Raw genomic sequence first — 24,380 nt, 5'->3', positions numbered from 1 at the left:
CCCGGGTCACCTCCATCATCCCAATCCTAACTTAATGATGGTATACCCACAACAACTTGCATGACCGTACCACTTTTCAGAAATTACAGCTCAGCGATGGTTCTATGTCATTCCTTTGCCACGGTTATTTCGCTGCATTTTGGGCCAGGAATTTTCCATTGAAAAACATAATTGAATTTCTTTTTTATTTGCGAGAGTTCCCCCGACTTGCCTTCTCAGTTATGTACTACCTAGTCCCCACACCTCCTACCCCTTATATCCCCCCCCCGTAACCCCCATATTTTTCTGAAACAGATTTCAGGTAAAAATTGCAAGCAAAAAACGTAATGAATGAACATCGTACCCTCACGGATAATGCAAAACATGTGCTTTAATTAAAGGCAGCCGGTACAGAGCAAAAAAGCCCAGAACACTGCCTTTCCCACAATAGCTCAGATGACATTCCTTCATAAAATGTGTGGTGCCAAATGGAAGAAGTGGCTGTTGCGGAAGCAAGTTACTCCAAGTGCCCTTAGTACAGAGGCCTTCAGCCCCCTTGTTGACCTAAAGACAATATCCATCAGACATGTGTGAAAATCACCTCAAATATTTACTATGGGATCAACACTTAGCAAACCATCTTGATATGAAAAGTTTGACACAACTACCAAATAATTTCTACAATCAGAAATACTTATTCATGATTTTATTCTGGTATGCTGCCAACACGTGTTTCGACCGTTCCATGCAGGTCGTCTTCAGGGCATTACTATACCATTCATTGTAAAGAATAGAATTATTTAGTCATAAATCAAAATACATTTTTTGTTGAAACGATTAAAAAAAACATGCAATGATGCATCTAACAATATACCAAGGATATCAAAAATGCATACATTACCCCGTAGAATATATAATCCAATTGGACAATCATGTCCACCCAATAACATTTTGCACACACATAGTGTTAAGTCCCAGTAACATTTGCATTCATGGAAAATAAAATGGGAAAAAGGAAAAGACACAAAAATAATAATTACAAAAAATGTTATTCATCCTTATATACAAACATGGTACCCAGCACTGGTGACATGTGCACATATATGGGGAACCAGCACCCACAACAACCTTATACTGTGCTCTTAATATAGAACACACTATCTTGCCTTAAAACTGGTTTATTAGACCATTACATTGTATGGATATATACATCTTTGGGCTCACTCAAATGCTTGTATTACTCACTGCCAATGTGCAAATCTCATTCATACCCAGTCTCATGTGCTATGAAAGCATGCCACGGTTCCCTTAATAATAATACACACCTTGTCTATCTTCTGAATATAAGCATACTCTGATTCATGAATGTCTAAAAAAACAACCTGAAATAGATCACAAAGCCAAATGGCTTTATCAACTTCACTGTATAATCATCCCAAAAAATGTACTCAATAACTATTTGTGTTATCCGTGTTACCCATAAAAAAACAACCGAACCATAATCTCTGATCTTACCTCTATACCATTATGAAAGTTATTGAAGAGTTCCTCTATCTCTCTGTTCCTGTCATAACATATAGATAATACTAAGAATTGTTCCTATTAGAACAATGTATCTATCATTTTGAATGTAGCCTAAAATGCTATATACTCAGGCTACCCTTCTGCAAAGTAGTTCAAAAAGAACTCAGAGATATCTACATCAACAATAAAATGAACCAACATGCAAAACTCAAGATAAGGAATAATCTCACACCCAACCAAAATCAAGCATTAAATAATCTCAAGAACAATCCTGAGATTACCATAAAATCATCAGACAAAGGCGGAAACATTGTGCTACTCAACACAGAAGACTATATACACATGGCACTCACCCATCTAAAAGATCATAAATGTTATGAAAAAATCAAAGAAAACCCATTCATCAAAATCAGCGAACAATGGAAAACCATGAGCAGTCATTGGAAAGACTTGGAACTACTTAATGAAGATGAATACCGATATATGATCACAACTAATCCGATTACTCCAACAATATATTTTCTACCTAAGATTCATAAGAAATACATCAACCTACCAACAAGCAGACCAATCATTAATGGTATTGGATCAATCACAGAGCACATTTCAGAATATATAGATCATCAGCTTCAACCATTAGCAAATTCATTGGCATCATACATCAGAGACACCACGCACATTATCCAATTGATCGACAATATACCTTGGAATGACAACTATTGGCTAGTAACAATGGATGTAACAGCACTTTATACAAGCATCTTGCATGAAAAAGGACTTCTAACTACAGAATACTTCTTGAAAACACGATCTATATCTCTCAACGATCACAACAATATGATTTTAGAAATGTTGCAATTTACCCTTCAAAACAATATTTTCATCTTTAACAACACTCTCTATCGACAAATACAAGGCACAGCCATGGGAGCAAAATATGCGCCATCATATGCCAATCTCTACATGGGCCATTTTGAGATAGAATTTGCCTGGCAACATCAATCATTCACACACCTAAACAACATAATTTTTTGGGCCAGATACATTGATGACATCTTTTTGATTTGGAACGGACCATTAACAGCATTTAAAGATTATTTCAACTATCTAAATCACAACACCTATAATTTGAAACTAACCACAGAATACAGTCAAACTTCAATCAACTTTTTGGACATCACCTTCTATATCGATAACAATACCATCTGTACAACACTGTACACTAAACCTACATCTGTTAACAGTCTACTACATGCCTCAAGCAGCCACCCCAAACACATCATCTACAATATACCTTATGGTGAAATACTAAGGGTCAAAAGAAACTGTTCAAAAATTGATGATTTCAAACAGAAAGTAACATCCACAATGAGCAAATTCATCTCCAGAGGATACCCAAACAAACTTATCAAAAACAGCTATCAGAAATCTTCAACTAGGACCAGACAATCGTTGTTACAAGTAAGACCCAAAATCGACAAAACTGTGATCGATCCACACAGAACCATCAATTTTACCACGAACTATAGTTCTAACAATTCAATCATTCGGAAAATTCTTAGCAAATACTGGAACATCCTTAAATCAGATTCTGACCTTACAACGATCCTGGAAGTCAAACCTACCATCACTTTCAAGAAAGCAAGCAATCTTAAAAAAATGCTCAGTCCGTCACATTTTGAGTTGAAATATCCTGATGAAAAATCCACTACACAAACAATGTGGCTTCAAAAACCTATCAAAGGCTATTACAAATGTGGTCAATGCTCCATGTGCCAATATGCAGAAAATGGTAAAACAACCGTCATCAAACCCAATGGCACCAACTTCACCATACAACAGCTGATCAATTGCAATAGTCAATTTGTTATATATATCATTCAGTGCGCATGCAAAAAATTATACATTGGGAGCACGATCAGAAAACTCAAGACAAGAATCAGTGAACATATCAGGGCTATTACCAACAGAGATACAAGATCACCAATAGCCAATCATTTCACAGAATCACATCATCCTTCTCAGATCAGTCAGATAAAATTCTACGGAATAGTAAAATTGAAACCGGCCCCAAGAGGAGGGAATCTACAATTAAGACTTCGACAACAAGAAGCAAGATGGATTTGTATGATGGACACTTGCCATACAGGTCTTAACACAGACCAGGAGATATGTCATTTTTTGTAAATCATAATAAGAGATATTTACCTCTATATTACTTTGTAAATTTTGCAACAAATATAAGGCTACAGGAACACTAGAATTGGATCGAGCAAATATGGCGCTCTTAAAAATATAAACAACCATTAGATACGTGCGCGTGACGTCATTACGTGATGCAACGTGCGAATGACGTCATTCCGCACGCGACACACGCATGACGTCACTCCGCACGCGACTCTATGTGAAACCCATTCACAACATGTGGAGTTCACTGACCACATCAGACAGTATCGAGAGAGCGAGGAAAACACCGTTCACATGGTAAGCAAGGTCTTTTACAACTATTTACAATTCTTAAGAAAACTTGGTATTTAGACTAACTTCGTTGCTTCGAACAGTCTTTAAGCTCAAAGTCCGCACAAGCAAACTTAGATACTAAACCAAACCGTACTGTTCCAAGGCAACATATGAGTTCATTTACATTGTCAAAATCCAGGAATCAGTTGTACATGAAGATAATACTGAACTATTGAAGTATAACAAATAAGGATGATTATGACTAGATTTTTTTGGAAAGTACCTTTGACCCAGAGATACAAATATAAACTAGATGCTCTTCACTCTTTCAGACCAAACCGGATGGAATTAATAATATTACCTACATCAAAGGAACCATCATATACATGAACAAGATTTGATATTTAGTTGTAAGTATCTAACTCAACATTGACTGTATAAACGTCAACATAAGACACTCTGTTCAAAATTGCCCATTTTTCTCTTTATTCCCACCTTTTTCCTCTCAGATCTTTCCATTTGCCTATCTACCTACAAATTCCTCCTGAAGAACCGCCATAAACCATGTGGCGGAGAAACACGTGTTGAGGATAATATTACCTAGTGAATTAAACTAGGGCTTCGCAATTTTCGAGCAACAACGTGAAGACAACATTGACTAAACTTTGAACCAATTCAAATTGAGGCCAATACTGCCTAGTGAATTAAACTAGGGCTTCGTAATTTTCTAGTGACAACGTGGGATACAGCAACTTAGTGAATTCAACTAAAAACTTAGAACCAATCTAAATTTTGAATTCTTTTGTCTCTCCATCAACCCAAATGTCGAGTGAATTATACTAAGGCTTCGCAACTTTCAAGTGACAACGTGGGACACAGCAACTTAGTGAACTCAACGAAAAACTTTAAACCAATTTAAATTTTGCATTCTTTTGTCTTCCCATCAACTTATATGTTATGTTCAAGATGTAAAAAGGAATCCCTATTTGTTTACAGCACAATAGAATTCTGAATAAAAATGACAAATGGAACCTAAAAACGAGAAAGTCTCTATATTATAACATTTAATTTTGGAGAAGCGCTAGAGGAGGGCTTCTCTTCGTTTTACCCTTCAGCAATCGTCCAATCACACTTATCTGGAATGTATCTTGTATAGAGCAAAATAAGTATGCACTTTGCATTACGTTGTTTCTTAATCATATAAAACAGGCCTTATGATTGGATATACTTCATGCAGAGTGGGGGTGGGAGGGGTGGATAGCAGGTCTTCCTTGCCTGTGAATGTCAACAGAAAAAGTTGGCAAAAACTAGCGGCCATTTTCTCCTTGCCCAATGGCGCACATGCATTGCTTTCATCTGACTTTCCCGCAGGCAATCTAACACAAGGTGTAACTTGTAATTGGCTCAAGTCCATATTTTCCAATATGTTGTACTACCCCTTGTCCACAATTAAAAACAAATGCATTTCACTCATAAAGATTTTGTAAGGACATGTTAAGTCATCTTGCAAAGGAATGTGGCAAAATCCTTAATGCCAGAAGAGGTGCAATGGAGGACAGAGGTTTCTATGGACTATGTGCATGCAACCTGGTACCACACATTGGCTACATGGTAGAGGTTAGACAGACAATGATAGAGAGCATGCCACATTCTCCTTTGGTAGCAATGACACAGCGCAACCCTTATGCTGCAGAATGGTGGCTCAGGAGAGGAAGTGCCCAAACAATCACAGTGCAGTAACTATTAAAAGATGAATGTACAAGCAAGTCTATATGAGAAAAACATGTTTTACCAAAGCACAATAAATGCTAACATGAGCAACCTACCCCCTTGAGGGGGCAAGGGCCTCTCTCCTGTCTCTCACCCTATCCAAGCCTCTTCCATGGACCGCCATTTCCCGACTTTCTTAGGCTCTTGCGCGTCCCTTTGACCAACACTACACAACATGCACATTCAGAAATGTCTTCCCCTGTCCCCTTCCCTGGATCACCCCGGAGATACTGACCCTCAAAACAAAAATGTGCTGTGACTTAAAATGCTAGTGCAAATACCAGACTCCCCGACCTGCACCCTACCCCTGACCTAAAAAAATGCTATTGCTGCTCTCTCATCTGCACTGAACTAAGTGAAATCCTCTGACTTCACACAAATAATCACCTCCCTACACTCACCCCTACAAACCTATCTACCCTCCAGGCTTTGCTCACACCTCACAAGCCATTATCTGTTGCGTCCTTCCTCTCTGCAAATTACTTTGCTCACCACTTTTCCTCTAAAATCTCTACAATTCATCGCACCATTAGACCTCCCCTCTTCTCGGACTTCCCCAGCCTCCTTCTGTTGGCCAACTCTACCCTTCTACTGTTGAATACTTCTTCTCTACCTCTCCTACTAAACTAGAAATCATCCTTCACTGCAACAACCCATCCTGCATTCCTACCAACCTATTTCTCTGCAAATAGTCAAACACTTTAGTCATCTATCTGAAATCTTTAACATCTATTTTTCTACTAGACTCTTCCCTGCCTTCTTCAAATGCACACCACTCGGCTTGCTTAAACATTCCTTCAAACGTGCACCCAATGTTCCTTCTACCACATTATCCAAAAATACCCTGAATAGTAGTATACAACTTGATTACTTAATACCTTGTATAATGGCTTTGGCAATCCACTTCAATCTGCCTCCCATGGTAAAAACTCCACTATGATTGCACTCATGCAAGCCTCCATCTTTCTCCACGTATCGGTCGAAAAAGTTGAAAAGAAAATGCTGAATGTTCTAATAATGTGCATATGGCATGACAAACAAATCCCCTTATATTATGGGGGTTGCAAGGGTGTCCACCACTCCCCATGTTCATTAAAATGGGATTCGGGGGCTTTGGGGCCTGCAGGGGTGTCCCCAGCTTCCTAAGGAAGGAGTGCAGAGAGGAACAATAAAGTTAAAAAAAAAAATGCACCCCGCGACAGCAGTCTCTATCCATTTTAGGGATAGGAGAAATGTGTCACGGGGAAAGGCGGGAGAAGAGGATCGACCAGGAGAGAAGGTAAGTGGCAACAACTAAGGTAAGCAAGATTTGCTTATTTTGTTATGCTACGTTTTCCACTTTGCATAATTGCGCTGCATTCTTTTTACTACGGTTATATAACATATATCCCTTTCTCCCTGTTGCTCACCACTCCTAATTTGCTTCTTTACTCATTCTTTGGAAACGTTCTGCCTTTTTCGACACTGACAACTATTCATATCTCCTCTTCTCTATCCAGGACCTTTCCCTGTTTGCATCCACAAAGGATCAGACATTACACCTATGCTCTTCTGCCTCTACACCTCTGTCAGAGGAAATACATGTCCTTTGGCTTTTGCTATATCTCTTTGCTGACAACACTCACATTTGTATTTCCTTTCTCTTCTTTTCAACAGCCATATTTGAACGGATTACCAACTATCTCATTGCAATCCGTCCCTGGATGGATTTCCATTGCCTCATGCCGAAATATTTGAACATGGAAGTCATTTTTCTCCTCACTTCCAACACCCTCCCTTGCCCTACCCTCTACTATTTCTTTCCTCCCTGACCTTCTTGCTCACTTGCTCAATGATTGCAAGGTTGGGACTCTTCATTGAAAGCAACCTAAGATTACAAGAATTCATCACTACCACTGCTTCTCCTGATCATATTAACTATTCTCGACGAAAATGTTCCAATTTTTTTAGTCACCACTCTATGAAAAGACTAATCCCCACTCTCATGCTCAGCTAACTCAATTGCTTCTCATGCTTACTCCTTGGCCTTCCTCTCTCCACATTCCTCCCTCTTGACAAAGGTCCTCATTGCAAGTATGGTAGCGTGGGAAAAATTGTGGTAATGCAGTGTTAACTCTTTTACTGTATAATGCTTCTGAGTGCCTGCTCACTTCTGCTTTTCCTCCCTACTCAACCACTCAAAACTTCAACTAAAGTTTCACCTACTAGCCAAAGATGGAGCTGCGCCCTACCCATTCTCTCTACCTGTCTCCGCCATTCCTTCTAGAGCCGGATAATAATGTAATTGTGAATATTTGTACGGTGCGCTTCTTTATTTTGCAGACCCACCACCATGTTAATATTATCTTTATAAGTCACCTGTATTTTCATCCCTGGCCTATGTCACATTTATTATTCACACCCTCATACACTGCCATGCCACTTGTTTCCATCTTTGTACTATTCTACAGGCACACTTCTGAGGAATCCCACCACCCTTTATACATGTGTTATTTTAAGTCATGTTTTATTAAAATTGGCACCACTGTTCTTCAAATAAATATAAATGAGAATACCCCAGCAGGGGAAATGACAAATGAGCTGAATATTAAAAATAGGCAGACTGGTATTGACAAGTCAAATGCAGGATGATGTCAAAAATATCCACATAATTCAAACGTGAGGAAAACACAAAATTTGGGTTTTAGAGATCTCCTTCTTTAGGTGCAAGGTAATGATATGTGACTTAAACTGTCACTAGCACCAATGGCAACAACTAGTAATCAGAATACTTAGGGTGCCTGGGTCTTGTAGCTAGGACAATAGTTGATTGATCTTTTCTTAGGTGGTTTTATAGTGTTAAGTTGTTTGTTCTGGGACTTTCTGCAGGGTAAATGGAAGGTGATCACAGCAGCAGTGTTTACAAGCTAGCCAGCATGGCAACCTCAATGGACCATGGTCACAGTGGAAGTACCTTAAAGGTGGACAATTTCATACATTTAAACTCTGGCTCAAAGATGCAAGAGTGGGATTTGATTAGGTGCTCTTGCTCCTCCCAAGACAGTATTGACTGGCTTGATTGGTGGCTGTTTGGTTGAACTAGTGAACTGATGTTAACTCATTCTCAGCCTGATGGCTCGATGACTTGAGTATTCATTCTTAAGAGCCCTTTGGGACCCAGTAGCAACCAAAAGTGGCTCCTTCTGTTCCTAGGTCCTGGAGTTTCTTCTCCCAAGTATAACACAACATGCATTCTTGCCTGCTCTTCTCCCTCTAAACGTAGTATCTTTGAAACATTCTGATACATTCTCTGCCTCTGGGTTTCTAGGTGTCCTCTGTTCAGCAGCACACAACCCCTTTAGCTCGTCCATCCCTTCTGTTCCCAGGGATGTTTTGGGAGTTTTCCTTCTCCATGCTTGCATGTGCATCCATTCACTCCAATATAAGAAGGGTTTGACTTTTTATTCCAACAAGTTAACATCTAGATTGAGCCTTGCTCACTTCATTTGTACACAAAGATAAAGGGGGATTGCTATATATCAGGTCTGTCTTTATTTTGCAACGGGGACAACTACCAACTGGAGTGTTATTTTCTTTTTGGAACATCCTGAGAGTTCTTTGTTTTTGATAGAGTTGCTGGGAGGCAGATGCTTGGACATTATTTAAGAGTTAACCGAAATACTAGCTGCAATCACTGGAGGTTGGATTAGTACCCCTTGTCAAAGTCTTGCTACCCCTGGCATCCCACAATGACATTGCTGGATGGGGGCTTGGCCATATGGTCTAACCGATACTGATAACATTAGGCTCCAATTTGTTTTGCAAAGGCTCAGCAGCCAAGTCATCAGCCCAGGGCAGCCCAGTAAAAGTAATTATACCACTGATTTTTTGTATTGAATTAAATAAATGCATCAGAGCTCTTGTTTCCCCTTAATTTGTATAAGTTTTTCATTTATTTTGAAAGCAGACGAAGACCGAAGGCCGCAGAGCCACCAGCTGCATTCATCCTAGGTAAGCCAGCATAGGTAGGCCTACAACAAACTTTCATGCCTTGGCGATCTGTTGCATGTTTAGTTGCATGTGTTTACATGTTGCATTCTCTGTTGCATGTGATTAAAGGGCAGGCAGGCCTGCCCTTTAATCCCCAAAACGCCACACTGCACTCTGCTTTGATGCAGTCCATACTGTTAGAGCACATCATAGTTTTCGCTTTCTCTCTAAACTTCCTCTTATCCATCCAGCCTAATCTTGCTGCCCTGTTTTTCCACATCATTGGTTAACTCACAATCACTTGTTTCTTAGCCATGTAGAAAGATCCTGCAAACAATCTCATTCATCTATGGATCTTAATCTTCTTTCTTCTTTACATTTGACCTACTATTCTACATTGCATGCTTCTAAAATACAACACTTCCCTAATGTTACATTATCAATTCTTGTCATCCTCTGCCTTTGTTTTAACTCTAGAATCATATTATTTCTCCTCCCCCAGATGACCATTTGGATTCTTTGTCGGATTGGATTCAGTCTTTACTGAGAATGTCGCCCACCTATGCTCTTCTTTTTTTATCTTCTAATTTCCCCAGGAAAACACCTACCTGCCAATCATCACCTGATTCCTATATTATCCTCCTTTTTTTATGTGATACTGCTCATTATCTCTCCAATGCTCACCCTTCCACTTCTTCTCTTGGCGCTGTTTCTTCTTCCCTCATCTACTTATATTTTTTCTATTGACTTTATGCATACAGTCCTTCTGCCTATATTAACACAGTCTTCTCTTGATCCTCTACTTTTGGTATTACAGTTCAATTACACTTCTTCCTTATGTGTTTAAAATACTTGAACGCGTAACCTACACTGAAGTCTCTGACTATCTTGACCATGATTTCTTATTTCCCCATATCAGTCTGGGTTTCATACTCTCCACTCCTTTGAAGCTGCTCTACTTAGTATAAACTATTTGATTCTCTCTGCTTGTCACTCTAAATACTCCTCAATTCTGTTTCTTCTTCATCTCTAAGTTGCTTTTGATGCTGTTGATCATCCTACACTGCTGTTTAGCGTTATGCCTCTGAGTTGTTCTGGTTCTGTCCTTCAGTGGTTTCAAATCTTGTTTCATTTCCTGGCTGGTACATTCTCTTCCACCTTTCCTTTTTATGATTGTGTTCCTCAAGGGTCTGTCCTTTGAGGATTTCTTGCTTCTTTGTACACATCCCCGTTTATTTCTGTTGTCAGTTATGTCGGTCTTTCTTCACACTTCTACAGTTCAACTCCAAGGTGTTTCTGTCTTTCTCCCCTTTCTCTGACTCTCTTCACACTACTCTTACTGCCTGCTTCTTGGCATCACATTCATGATTCAGTCTCATGTTCTCCAATTTAGCACCCCCCAAAACAAAGCCTCTGCTCTTCCCAACATCTGCTATCACTACTCATCTCCCTCCACATTCCATCTCCTTTCCCCATTCACCATTACCTTTTGACAATCTGCCTCTAACCTTTGAGTCATTTTTTACTTTGTATTTCACGACATATTTCTTAAATTTCTTGCTCATCCTGTCTTCAACATTCACTCCAAAAAACGCTCTATTTCCACACTGATCTTTTCTCATCTTGACTATTGTTCCACTCTACTAATTGGTCTAAAGGCCTATCACGTTGATCCCTTGCAATCCATTTTCAACTCTGCCATGTGTATTCCTTTCTGTCTCTCCTCTCGCACTTCTATCTCTTCTTCTCTTCAGTCCATTTCCTGGCTTCTCACTGAATCTTGTCTTTTTTAAATTGTCTCTATATCGCCATTATATGTACAAATGGTGTACCCTACCTTTCTTTCCTATGCCAATGTCTCTGCTTGTACAATACATTCTAAAACTATTTTTTCTCTTGTCAGTTCCTAAGCCTCATGTGTTTCTCATCTTTCCTAATCTGTGCATGGCTCGTTCATGCCTATAATGCAAATCTCACAAATCGTTCTGGAACAAAAATATTCAATGCAAGTTGTGTTCCTTTAGTGCATCCAAATTAGCCAAAGACAGTATTTTACTATGTGCAAGAAAGTAACAACTTGAAGTAATATGCACTTTGCATTATGTTTTTTTTTTTAATAAGGCCTACACTATCAAGTACAATAACACCATGACATTGCTTTCTCTTTGCATGTCATGTAAGAAAATATGTATTTGAAATCTAGCCTGTGCTCATTGAACCCATTTCTAAGACAAAGGCCTGAAAGTTCAATTATCTGACATGTTAAAGCCCCACCATTACCCAGTAACTAATCTATTATCTTAGCAGACAGATGAATATGGGAGATTCAGAGCAAATGATGATAGGAATGATGTCTTAAACACAATCGGGCCTTTACATTTAGAAAATCCCCAGTTTTTTGGTGTCTAACAGTTTATGAGAGAAGCCAGCTTTTAAGGTCATCAGTCGGTTTTTCAGTGAATCAATGCATTAAAATACCACATTTCCATGCAATCCAAAGCTTGCAAATCTGTGGCACAGCAATAAGCTACCATCTGTTAAGTAGCTACTTCATGACCTGGGATTTCAGGTGCTTAAGCAGCTCATTTGTTAATGACTATTTCCTATGGAATCATGCAATGCACACACATTGAAACACAAAGTAAAAACCATTCATAGATTTAACTGACACCAAAATGAAATCACAATATCGGTCATAACTTTGGAATTCTTTGTGTGATTTGAAAATTGAAAATAGATTGGAATTCAGCAAACATTCACCATCCGACACATAGAAATACAATATATTCATATTCATGAGTTATTAATACATTTATATTTTTCAATAACATTATCATATTGCAAGCTATTGGAACACGAAGGATGTCTTCATGTTCAAAATTGTATTTCGATTTCAAATATTCAGGATTCGATAATGGTACAGTTTATAAAAGCATTCAGTAATGCCCGCTTTGAGGCAGGCACAGTGCCCTCCAAGTCTCAAGGACGCCTTGGTTCTAACTTTACTCAGAAAACTCATGCTCAACCCCACCCTCCCCAACAACTACCGGACAGTCACCAAAGTCCCCTTTCTGCTCAAAACTTTAGATAGAGCAGTGTTTGTCCAAATTCATCATCACTTGGAATTGAACCAGATCTTAGGTATCCACCAGCCTGGATTCCTCCCAGGCCATGGCACAGAGTCAGCTCTCTTAGACCTCAAAAAACAGATTGATGAGATCAGGGACAAAGGGAAGCCAGCCCTACTCCTCCTTCAGGACCTATCTGCTGCCTTCGACCTAGTTGACCATAAAATCCTCTGCCACCATCTGACCAACGCATGGGCCTTCTATCCTGAAGTTACGTTATTGATCACTTCATTCATAGATGGCAGAGTAATGAGAGTGTTTACGGACATCGCAAGTGTTGCCCCCTCCAGTGCCAATCAAATGTGGAGTACCTCAAGGATCCTGCTTCACCCCCACACTCTATAACATTTTTACAAAGCCCTCCTTTGACCTCCTGGACTCCCTCGGCATAGCCTACATGAACTATGTCAACAACATGCAAATCCTTCTGCCTCTCCCCTGTAACTACGCCAAGGATGCTGACACCCTCAAAATAGCCTACACGGCCATCCAAGCTTAGATGGCAATGTACAGACTCTTCCTAAATGACGAGAAGACCAAGCTACTAATTGTCAGACCCTCAAATGTTTAGAAAAAACACTGAACCTAGGTACACAGCTTTCAACATTGGCGGCACTCTGATTACAGTCTCCCCTGCAGTGAAAACCCTTGGGGTCTACCTTGAAACTACCCTATCCCTGACTTGCCAAGTAAAATTCTATCTCCTCTTCATCAGTTTACACTACCAAAGTGACAAATGCCGCCATACCATTCCTCTCCACTGAGAGCTGCCATACTATTGACCATGCTGTGGTCGGCAGCAGGCTAGACAACTGCAATGTTTTTTCACAGGTACCTCAGCACACAATATTCAGAAATAACTGACAATCCAAAACAATTCACTACCAGCTGCACTAAACACTCCTAAATCTGAACACATCTCTACCACCTGGAGAGCTGTTCACTGGCTCCCCTTTCAAGAAAAATGCATGTTCAAGACCCTCTCTATCACACACAAATGCATCTCTAGATCCGCCCCTTCATACCTCTCATAGAAATTACAAAAACGCCTCATACAGGCCACGAGAACTCTGTATTCCCTTGGGTTAGTCCAGCCCAGATTCAAGCAATCCAAAGCTGGAGGATCCAGCTTTTCCTCCACTGCAGCCAAACAATGGAACTCCCTACCACATGCGCTAAGAGCGGAAGAATCGTACTTGGCCCTCCGCAAAACACTCACAACCTGTCTGTTTACTTAACTGTGTATGCCTTCCTGATCTACCCTCCTCACTGTTTCCCGTAACGCTCTACCTCACGCAAAGTCTGTCTGCATTTTCCTAAAATGTAATTATAACTGTAATCTGTCTGTTTATCTCTTCCAATGCCTCTGTCCCAAATGTAACTGGTACCTGTAACAGTGCCTCAATGCCTACTGGTTTATGTGCACTCTATAAATGAAATAAATAAATATCAGACAAAAAAGATTCAATCCAAATCGATCATAACTGTAAATGAGAGTATTGAAAAACCTTCCATTGCCACATGGAAAACTACATTGATAAAGGGGATGATAACAGAGAGTGTAAGTATTTATGAAAAATGTATCACAAAAGCCTTCCAATGTGAAAACACTGTATCAAGTGATGCTGCATGGGCGAGGTTTATCAATAGTTAATAAACAATAGTTTCTTATCAACACATAAGAAATAGAGAGAGTTTATTGGAAATACGCAGACGAAGGGAGCATCTCTGACTGAAGATGCACTAATTATGGGGTTCCAACTTTGTTTTAGCTGATGGAAATCCCCCTCAAGAAGGCCTTTTTTCACTGACGACAACAGTTGCCGATGGAGTTAGAGAAAATCAAGTGAAATACATGTTATACCATTTTTCTCTAACACCAGCACTTGTCAACTTATTTGAAGAAATTAAGTGAAACACATATTGTGAAATGTATGATGAGAAAACTGACATTTTTTATTTTATTTTAAATGTTATGCCAACAATCACTGACAATTTGTTCAAATTGAAGAAAATAAAAATTCAGGGTGGGCACCACCTTTTGTGTTTAAACGGTAATCTCTTTAGTGACTTTAAAGAACTTGTAAAAGGAGTACTACAGGTAAGCCCAAGGCACTGAGAGTTCATAGAACAATTAAGAAATAACTTTGAGTAATTTTACAGAGTACTGCAAGCTCAACAAATGGCAAATAGTGCCTAAATATAGTGAATGTTATGAAAGATTGATAAAAACATAGTCCGAAGTAAACAAATTGGTGTTATCCAAAAAGTTGATTGATTGATTGATTGATTGTTTATCGATTGTGCGCTTATAGTGTTTCAAAGCTCAACCATGAATGGGAGGGGAAGACATAGGGAAGACGAGACACACGATTTTACTAGGAATGGTACATTCAGATTATGCAGGTGAACAGAAAAGGAAGTGCGTGGGGAGGCGGGGCAATAGGGACAATCAGTCCCACCAGAACATGGGTGAGATACCACTCTCGTGGGTCGTAACCGAAGTGCAGTAGTGCTGCAGTAGTGCTGCGGCAAGTGCAAGGCCAGGTGGCAGGTGCAGGGGACTGGCGAGGAAAGCTTGGGACCTGTGAGGCTCTGAAGGTACACCAGTCAGCCAGTCAGCGAAACTGAGCAGAAGTAGAGGATAGAGAGCAGAATGAGGTGGTAAGCAGGGCAGGGGGAGAAAGAAGGAGGAGGCAAAGAGGAAAGTCTTGAGGAGTTTCTGGAATTTTACGGAGACCCAGCAAAAGATGGAGAGAGGCAGGGAGGCTGTTCCAGAGGAAGGCACATGCAGAGGATAAAGATCTCCCTACAAGTCTCCGCTTGAAGAAACAGATAAAACGCAGAAAGTTGAAGGAAGACACGCGGAGGACTCAGGAAGACCAGTATTAGGAAGAGAGTGTTGCAGATGAAGTAGGCCCAGGCCCCAGAAAGCCTTGTGGACAAAGCAAATGATCTTGAATTAATCCTTTCAGCCACTGGGAGCCAGTGAAGGGATTTCCGCGCTGGAGAGATACCAAGGATAAGTCTTGCGGTTCTGTTCTGGATGAGTTGAAGAGGACGGAGGGTTGAAGAGGGCAGGTTGAGAAAGAGGCTGCTGCAGTAGTCCAGCCTAGAGAGGACCAGGGCTCTCGAGACAATGAGCCTCTGGGGGAAGGTGAGAAAAGGTATAATACCTCTGAGAAGGTGCAGTTGGTAGTGGGACTTTTTAGATATGTCCGTGATCTGAAACGAGAAGGAGAGACTGGAGTTAAAAATGAACCCCAGGTTTTCTGCCTCATTGGTAGGTGGAGGAGCTGGCCCAAGGGAGGCCGGCCAGAGAGAAAGAGGGAAGAGGGGAGCAGGGGTCCTGATGAAGAAAATCTCTGTCTTACTGCCATTGAGGCAGATGTTGTTTGCAGCTAACCATAATTGAATTGTGGATAGACTGTAAGGTATGAGTGAGGAAGAGGAAGAGGCCGAGGGAAGCCTGAAGGAGAGCTGCATGTCATCCGCGTAACACTGAAAGTTGGAGGTGAAGGTGGCTATCATACAGGCGAGGGGGCACATCTAGCAATTGAAAAACCTGGCCGATAGGTTAGATACTTGGGGGACACTCCATTTCGAGAGAGTGATACGGGAGAGGAAATACCCCAGTTGCACCTGGGATGGGCGGGCAGAGAGAGAGGCAGTTAGCCATGCTAGGTCCTGATCAGTGATCCTCAGGGCATCATGGAGAAGTGGGATCAGGATGTTGTGGTTCACTGTATCGAAGGCAGAGGAGAGGCTGGGTAGAATGAGGACAGAGGGAGAGTTAGAATCAAGGTTTGAAAGCAGATTTTCACAGGTGTTCAGAAGAGCAGTTTCTGTGCCTGGATTCTCTAAAGCCAGACTGGCGGTCATGGAAGCAGCCAACATATTCAGTGTGGAGGGTAAACTGGGAAATAGCCAAATTCTCCAGGAGTTTGCCCAGGAAAGGAGTGATAGAAATTGGGCGATAGTTTGCAGGAGTCAGGAGAAGTTTTTTTGAGGAAAGGGTCTACAAGGGAGTGCTTAAGAGAAGTGGGGAAAACTCCAGTGGTGAAGGAGAGGTTGCATAGGTTGGCCAAGGCTGGTGTGAGAGAGTCAATGTTGTCCTTGATGGTATTGGAGGGACAGGGGTCCACCTGTTTGGAGGAGGCTTTCGAGGACGGAGCTAAAGTCAAAATGGCCCGGTAATTCCCTATTTTTGGGACCCGGACCTGGTACCCGGGTTGGGGGTAGCTATGCCAGTAAGAACTGCATGGCTACCTCCAAACTCCTAATCAGGCCCAATGTGATGATTAGAGTGCATGTCTTGTGTCTAGAGTACTGGTAATGTTTTTAGAAAAACATTGATTGCTTTTTTTTACTTGAATAGTTATTTGGAGTTACTTTCCATGAATTGATATGTGTGTGCATTTTGAATACAAATGTTAGACAGAGAGCGTAGCAGGCAGGTTAATTATTTACTCTAGACAAGCAGCCTGTTTTTGTGTGGAATATTATCGGTGACTTCCACAGCATTCAAACTTAGGGGACCACCCTTAACTATGTTTTAATCATTATTATAAATAAAACAGAAAATTATGGTTAACATCAGCATGTTTCTATTCCCAGAATTGTGCAGTAGAGTTGCTGTGGTAGTGGGTTTTAGATCAGGTGACATTTCTCTGCATCACTAATCCATCAAATGGAAGCAAAATAATTAACGTCACTTGCACACTCTACTTTCAAGGTGCACCCAATTTCTCCACTAGTACTTTGGTAAAAAGTACATTATAAATTAATAAATCAAAATACAAAAATAAATCATTCTTGTCCTGGATTGCCTTTGTGACAACGCCAGGGGCGTGACTCTATCAGTGGGGCATGGTACCCTTCCATCCTACGACAGACAGTCAACCTGGACACAAGCAAGAGGGACCCTGTCCCAGAGGCGGGAAGTGGGAGTTTAGGGTGTTGGCTAAAAATTGAACCCCCTTAATGTTTGTTTGGTTGTTTGTTTATTTGTTTTGCGCACCGGACCCTGAGGTAGCAGAGCACATGGGAACAAGTGGGTGTACAGCTTAGTTACAGAGATTACACATTAAGAACATGGCACCACAGGGTGAGACAGTAACAGGACATAAGAATGGCCCGGTAATTCCTGTTACTACCCTTTCTCACAAGAAACATTCCAGTATTGCTTCTTGCCAGTGTTATTTCTTTGCACTGCAATGGTGCCAAAACAATCAAATGAATGGGAAAAAAGAAATGCTGCAACTAAAATAAACTATGAACCATTACCATGAATAAAACATGTCCACCACACCAGAAAAACAAACAACACACAGCAGCAAAAGAAAAAGAAAGGAACTTCCACACCTACAACATGCCAAAGAAAAAGGAGGGGAGGTTAAAGGTATTTTGAAGCCATTCCAGCCTCTGGGTAAAGGCAGTCATAAACTGACCTACAGACTCACACGTGCACTGGAACCAATGGATGTGGTGTGTGACAGAAACAGGAAGAGAACAGTATATAAGATGAGTGAATGTAAGAGTGTCAGGTATTTTGTTGTGGTCAGGAGGCATGAAGGTGGAACAAGAAAGCAGAGGGCGGAGTGCTGACGATTTGGTGGCAGAGTTGTTGCAGAGTGCAGGTGAGGTGTTGGTAGTGACAGGCAGTGGCACCAGTGAGTGAGAGTGAAATAATGTGAGAGTGAAGGTAGTATTGAGCGAAGAGTGGGAGGCAGAAGTACTTGAGTGAGGGTAGTAGGTAATGTGAGAGAGTGTTTGTGCTGGGAAGGAGTATTGATAGTAGATGGAGGCATACGAGTAGGGTGCAAGGAGATGGATACAGGAGAGGAGTAAGGTGGGTTGACAAAAGTGAGAGTGAGTGTGTTAGGTTGGTTGAGAGAGAGGGGTTAGCAGAGAAGGGTGACCAGGGCACCATATCCCTGGGAAAACGAGCAGGGCACTTTTCCCTTGGGAGCATACGCAGGTTGGTATAACTTTGGGAGACTAATCAGGGCACTATATCCCTTGGAAACTGAGCAAAGCACTGTATCTCTAGCAGGGAAGGGTAGTATATCCCAGAGTAGTGTAGTGAAGGTACATGTAAATAGTTAAGTGAAGAGGGGTGAGAATAGCAGAGTGAGGAGGCATGAGAGTAGTAGACTGAGGAGTCGTGAGAGTAGCACAGTGAGGAGAGGTACTAGAGTGAGAGTGTGGAACACTAGGGGGACAGGAGATTGGGAAATAAGGTGGAAAGAGAAAGAAAGAGGAGAAGAGAGGGATGTGTTGGATTAGAATTTGAGAGGGAGTAGAGAGTAGTCATAAGATCAAAGATCAGGAAAAGGAGAGGATGGGAGTGAATGAGTGAGTGAACAGAACAGAACAGGGCGTCTGTTATTGGCACAATAAATATGTTATTTCTATTAGGATGTCCTGGGAAGTGTTAGAATATGTTTCCAATTCAAAGAATACCGAAAATAAGCTGGATACAGAAGGCATTGGCCATTAGGCCCTCAATGTTAGCCAACAAGTTTTTAGATAGTAGTGTGAAAATAAATGGCACCTAAAAAGATTCAAATAATGCATGACATGCTAAGAAATGCATGCTTACTTTTAAGTATGGTGAATATGATTCAATTATATGGAGAAATAATGTGGTAAGAAAGCAAGCAGATAGGTGTCGGCTCATGTAATGGACATCATCTAACATAAGACATGGAGGCTGACTCAATTTAAATTGAGAGATGCTGAAATACTGTCTCACTTTAGTTATGATTCCTGTTTCAGATACTAAAAGGGTACACTGTTATAATGACGACTTGAGTGAAATTCTAATGCTTAGAATTCCACCCATGCCTTGATGTCATGGTGGATTGTTTACTGTTGTATAATGTTCCACATTCCAAGATGTACAGTTGGTATTTCTAAAGAGCTGTATGCACTGCTGGGCTTAGGCTGGTTGCCAATAAAGAAGCCACTTCCCTCACTTGTGTCTTCTTTACTACACTGGCGACGAGGGCAACCAGCCTCCAAACCCAGGCAGCCGTTCCTGGCCCAGCAGTAGCTCACGTTTTTCCACGAGAAGTTCCTGTTTCCAGGCCCCTCTGGCTCTTCAAGGGAAGAGACACCGCGACGCTGTCCGCGTCGAAGGATCTGCAGAGGAGGGGGAGTGACCCTCTCTGTGCCCTCTCCAGCCTCCGCTCCCCATCCGGGGTAGAGCGTTGCGCTTCGTGCACAGTATCCAGCGGGAGAGAGGCTGACAGGGCCCCGCTGCGCTCCCCACCCCGGGTCGAGTGCCGGGCCCTGCCGTTCCGGCAGACAGGAGAAACACAGGTGAGCAGGCCGAGCGACCATCCCTGCGCCGCAGACCTCGCAGCTGCGTTCCCCTGCGCCACCTCTCCCTGCTGTAAAGAAGGAGGCCCCCAGCCGCGGCGATAACTTCAATCGGTCCTGACATGGAAGGGAAGCCAGTGCAGCCAGCGCCCCCTCCACATCCCCCCCGCCAGCAGCGCCCCGCTGGTTGCCAATAAAGAAGCCACTTCCCTCACTTGTGTCTTCTTTACTACACTGGCGACGAGGGCAACCAGCCTCCAAACCCACGCAGCCGTTCCTGGCCCAGCAGTAGCTCACGTTTTTCCACGAGAAGTTCCTGTTTCCAGGCCCCTCTGGCTCTTCAAGGGAAGAGACACCGCGACGCTGTCCGCGTCGAAGGATCTGCAGAGGAGGGGGAGTGACCCTCTCTGTGCCCTCTCCAGCCTCCGCTCCCCATCCGGGGTAGAGCGTTGCGCTTCGTGCACAGTATCCAGCGGTAGGGAGGCTGACAGGGCCCCGCTGCGCTCCCCACCCCGGGTCGAGTGTCGGGCCCTGCCGTTCCGGCAGACAGGAGAAGCACAGGTGAGCAGGCCGAGCGACCATCCCTGCGCCGCAGACCTCGCAGCTGCGTTCCCCTGCGCCACCTCTCCCTGCTGTAAAGAAGGAGGCCCCCAGCCGCGGCGGTAACTTCAATCGGTCCTTACATGGAAGGGAAGCCAGTGCAGCCAGCGCCCCCTCCACGTCCCCCCCGCCAGCAGCGCCGCGTATCCGGAGCTAACGAGGGAGGAGGAGGGATCCCGTAACGGCCGCAACAGGAGCTGCGAGCGATCAGGAAGTCTGAGACGGGGGCTCTCGGATTGCGGAAGCCCCTCCCACTGCACACGGAGGAAAGGGGTGTGCCCGCCAGGAAGAGGGACAAATTAACCCTGTACAACCTCGAGGGAGGGATTAGGGAACTTTTAAGGAAGAGAGCGGAGGCAGCCTTTCTTTCTTAGCGGACCTTGCACACGTTCAGCAGTGAGGCGTGTCTGGAGGAGGGCATCTTCCTCATTGACTCGAAGGAATTAACCCTGTGCATGCCGTGTCCTCCACCAGCTCTGGAAGTGTGACATTCTTAGTGAAAGTTTAACTGCACGTGTGCTCAGTGGATTTTGGGCAACATTAAATCACAGGTCCATTCTTCAGACAGCGTTCCCATTGCCTTTTACTCACAGGGGTTGAAGACTGTGAGGGTCTTATGCAGTGTTGAACACAGGATCTATCAACCAGATTAATCAGCCAGAAATGCAACACAACAATGCCCGTCCACCTCCAGCCTTTCTGGCCAAACCTGGGGAGCCTGCAATCATATGGGACTTATGGGTAGACACATTCAAGGTCTACTTGAGGGCAGCAGGAGGGGCAAAATTCACTGATGTTGAGAAAGAAGCAGCGCTACTTAACTGTTTAGGAACCGAAGGACTCAGGTTGTTCAGGCACCTTCCTGGTCCCAATGTGCATGCTGCTCCGCTGTCCCCGCAGAAGGAGCTGAAAGGGGTGATGCCCCACCAGGGGTAGTACTGGCCTATGAAACCGCATTAGGAAAGTTGGAAGCCAGGTTTGGCAAGAAGGCCAATGTGGTACTTGAAAGGTATCATTTCTTCTCAAGGGGTCAAGGTTCCGGAGAGAGGGCATTGATGCCTTTGTGACTGCCTTACGTACTTTAATTGCAACCTGCAAATTCACGGGGACCATTGATGAATACTTCCGTGACCAAGTGATGATGCGCACGAGTGACGTACGTGTCAGAGAGAGACTGTGGATAGAGAAAGATCCACCTCTAGATAAAGTCATTGAGATAGAACGTGCCATCGGCGAATCCAGGAGGAGTGTAAGGGTCATGGCAGACAAGGGAGAATCTGTGCATGCCATTATTCCCCGCAAGTCCGTGGAAACCAAGGGGAGATGCAAAGACACCAAAGCAGGGTCTTCCTCAAAGTACCTGTGCAAGAACTGTGGATGGCGTGGTCATCTTACAGGTGTAAAGGGATGTCCAGCTGCCAATGTAGCTTGTAGGAAGTGCAAATCTAAGAGACATTTTGCCTGCATGTGTAGGAGTCTTGTCTCCACTAAGGACTCTGTGAACATGGTAGACACCCAGGAGGAAGACGATGATGTGACCATAGTGGGTTACATGGGTTGTTCTGATGGGAATGAAAGAAGTGTACTGGAAGGTTTGATGCTGAGTATGGGTAGTTGTAAGAAGAGAGCATGGGCGACCCTGATGGTCAATGGTGTCCCGCTAGAGATGATGGTGGACACAGGGTCTTCATATACCATGATATCCCCTGAGCTGTATGGGTCCAAATTCCACAAAAGGGTTTCTGAATTGTCTTCTCCAGATATAAACCCATATGCCTATGGACGCCTACCCATTAAAGTTATAGGCTTTGAATGGGCTGATATAGAGCTTCAAGGTAGGACGGCTAGGGGTAAAATGTATGTAGCCCAGGATGGTGACCCAGTTGTGGGGTGGGAGGAACAAGCTGCCCTGGAGCTTCTCATCAGGCCAGGTAAACCTGTTCCGGTAATGAGTGCATCTGAAGGGAACAATCGCAATGTGTTGTCTGGGGGAATAACGGCAGAAATCCTGGAGAGTAGATTCCCGTCTGTTTTCACTTCTGAATTGGGCAAATTGAAGGGATTTGCACACAGGATAGTGCTTAAGAGAGGATCAACACCTGTTGTCCACAAGGTTAGAAGGGTCCCCATCATGGCTCGAGATGCCTTAAAACAGGAACTGTGCAAACTCAAGGAATCAGGGGTTATAGAAGAAGTGGAGTCTTCAGAATGGCTGGCCCCGGTTGTGTTAGCACGGAAGGGTGATGGAGGATTGAGAATGTGTGTGGATCTCAGAGATCTCAATTCATGCATTTGGGTGGATAGACACCCTTTACCTAATATCAATGAGATGCTATCGTTGGTTTCTGGGGCTTCATGTTTTTCCACTTTTGACCTCTCATCTGCATACCATCAGATTGCCCTACACACAGATTCACGCCCGCTTACTTCTTTTGTAACCCCTTTTGGCGCATTCCGTTTTCGCAGGATGCTGTTTGGATTAGCATCCGCGGCTGCGGTTTTTCAGAGGATCATGCAGAAGCTTTTCGGTGCTATTAAGGGAGTTGAATGTTTTCAAGATGACATTCTTGTGTGGGGGAGTTCGCGGGCAGAACACAATTGCAGGGTTATGGAGGTAATGAGTGTTTTGCAGAATAGTGGTCTCACTGTAAAGCTCAGTAAATCAAGGAAGGCGTTCCCTGTGTGACATATTTGGGACATTCATTAGATGCTAAGGGCAATCATCCCAAGGTAGAATTGGTACAGACATTGAGTGCAGCAGCAGCTCTGGTAAACAAGGACCAATTGAGATCCTTTATGGGTCTAGCGGAATACTACAGCAGATTCGTACCATGATATGCTGACAAGACTGTCAGTATGAGATCCCTGCTAAAAAAGGGTGTGCATTTTGCATGGTCAGATCAGTGTCAGGCAGAGTTTACCAAATTGAAGGAGGAAATTGTACAAGCCCCGTCTTTAGGGTCATTCTCCCCGACTAGGAAAACTATCCTCACTGTTGATGCCAGTGAGTATGGGATAGGGGCTGTTCTGGAGCAGAGGGTGGAAGGCGAACTACGACCCATTGCCTTTGCATCCAGAGTACTCAGAGAGGCTGAGACTAGGTATGCTGTCATTGAGAGGGAGGCTCTTGCCGCTGTTTGGGCATCCAGATATTTCAGAACTTTTCTGTGGGGAATTGAATGCACCCTACGCACAGACCACAAGCCTTTAGTGCATGTGTTGACAACAAGGGATCTGTCTCACGCGTCTATGCACATCGTGAGGTGGATGGCAGATATGGCTGAGTATAATTTCAAAGTTGAATATGTTCCGGGAACTACGAATGCGGTGGCCGATTGTCTGTCACGTTTTCCAAGATCTCTTGATGAGGTTGAACTGCAAGTGGCAGAAGGGGATGATTGTACCTTGGTGGCCAGTATTGTGCCCCTAGTGTCAGAGCTGGAGTGGAACACGCAATGTGGCTCTGATCCAGAGTTGTTGGAAATGAAGGAAGCGTTAAGCAATGGAATTGTTGGGTCTGAGTTGTCCAAATCCTATGGCCATGTGTGGGATGAACTGTCGGTGGGTCCATGGGGTCTGGCCAGAGGTTCACGGTTGGTTCCTCCTCGTTCACTTAGAGGGAAA

The 24,380-nt window shown here is 43.0% G+C and overlaps 1 long non-coding RNA gene across 1 annotated transcript; it reads left to right on the top strand.

Annotated features, from left to right (window-relative positions):
- The first annotated feature begins 3,259 nt into the window (after nucleotides 1-3,259).
- LOC138568949 (uncharacterized) lies at nucleotides 3,260-5,009 on the top strand. Its single transcript, XR_011303020.1, has 2 exons — nucleotides 3,260-4,373; nucleotides 4,473-5,009. It is a non-coding gene; the product is annotated as an uncharacterized lncRNA (long non-coding RNA).
- The last annotated feature ends 19,371 nt before the right edge of the window (nucleotides 5,010-24,380 follow it).

The sequence above is a fragment of the Ambystoma mexicanum genome, chromosome 2q (assembly GCF_040938575.1).
Source record: "Ambystoma mexicanum isolate Mex_15411 chromosome 2q, UKY_AmexF1_1, whole genome shotgun sequence".
Classification (NCBI taxonomy): domain Eukaryota; kingdom Metazoa; phylum Chordata; class Amphibia; order Caudata; family Ambystomatidae; genus Ambystoma; species Ambystoma mexicanum.
Note: the sequence above shows the minus strand (reverse complement) of the source record. Positions and strands in the feature narration are given on the sequence as shown.